Genomic DNA, 1,568 nt, shown 5'->3' with positions numbered 1-1,568 from the left:
CCCCCTCCTCTCCTTCTCTACCAAAATTCTCTTCTTCTTCTTCTACTCTTCTTTTCTTTTTTTTTTGCTCGAGGGCGAGCAAATTTTAAGTTTGGTGTGGTAAAAAGCCTAAGCTTTTTATTTTTCATTCACCATCAATGGCACCTAAGACCGGAGTATCCTCAAGAAAAGGGAAAGGGAAGACAAAAGCTTCCACCTCCGAGTCATGGGAGAAGGAGAGATTCATCTCCAAGAGCCATCAAGACCACTTCTATGATGTTGTGGCAAAGAAGAAGGTGATCCCCGAGGTCCCTTTCAAGCTCAAAAAGAATGAGTATCCGGAAATCCGACATGAAATTCAAAGAAGAGGGTGGGAAGTCATAACCAACCCCATGCAACAAGTTGGAATATTGATGGTTCAAGAGTTCTATGCCAATGCATGGATCACTAGGAACCATGATCAAAGTATGAACCCGAACCCAAAGAACTATATCACAATGGTTCGGGGGAAATACTTAGATTTTAGTCCGGAAAATGTGAGGTTGGCGTTTCATTTACCCATGATGCAAGGTGATGAACGCCCCTACACAAGAAGGGTCAACTTTAATCAAAGGTTGGACCAAGTCCTTACGGACATATGTGTGGAAGGAGCCCAATGGATAATAGACTCCAAAGGCAAGCCAGTCCAACTGAGAAGACTGGATCTCAAGCCTGTGGCTAGAGGATGGTTGGAGTTCATCCAAAGATCCATCATCCCTACAAGCAACCGATCTGAAGTTACTGTGGATCGGGCCATCATGATTCATAGCATCATGATTGGGGAGGAAGTGGAAGTTCATGAGGTCATCTCCAATGAACTCTATAAAATAGCCGACAAGTCCTCACCTATGGCACGGCTAGCCTTCCCCCACCTTATATGCCATTTATGTTACTCGGCTGGAGTTATCATAGATGGAGATGTCTCCATTGAAGAAGACAAGCCCATCACCAAGAAAAGGATGGAGCAAACAAGAGAAGTTCCTCACGGCCCTCAAGAAGAACATGAGGAAGTTCATCATCAACAAATGCCTCAAGGAATGCACTTTCCTCCCAACAACTATTGGGAGCAACTCAATGCCTCTTTAGAAGATTTGAGTCATAATGTTGAACAACTAAGGGTGGAACATCATGAACACGCCCTCACTCTTCAAGAAATAAGAGAAGATCAAAGAGCAATGAGGGAGGAGCAACAAAGGCAAGGAAGGGACATAGAAGAGTTGAAGAACATCATTGGTCCTTTAAGAAGAAGACGCCACTAGAGGTGGATTCATTCCTTGTTCTTTATTTCTTTCTGTTTTCGGTTTTTAAGTATTATGTTTATTTATGTTTTGTGTCTCTACTTCATGATCATTAGTGTGTAACCATGCCTTAAAGATTATGAATAAATCCATTAGTCCTTCACCTCTCTTAAAAGAAAAATGTTTTAATTCAAAAGAACAAGAAGTACATAATTTTCGAAATTATTATTGAATTTAATTTAATTATATTGATGTGGTGACAATAATTTTTGTTTTCTGAATGAATGATTGAACAGTGCATATGTCTTTTGG

The sequence above is a fragment of the Arachis duranensis genome, chromosome 5 (genome assembly GCF_000817695.3).
Source record: "Arachis duranensis cultivar V14167 chromosome 5, aradu.V14167.gnm2.J7QH, whole genome shotgun sequence".
Taxonomy (NCBI): domain Eukaryota; kingdom Viridiplantae; phylum Streptophyta; class Magnoliopsida; order Fabales; family Fabaceae; genus Arachis; species Arachis duranensis.
This window is presented reverse-complemented; position numbering follows the sequence as displayed.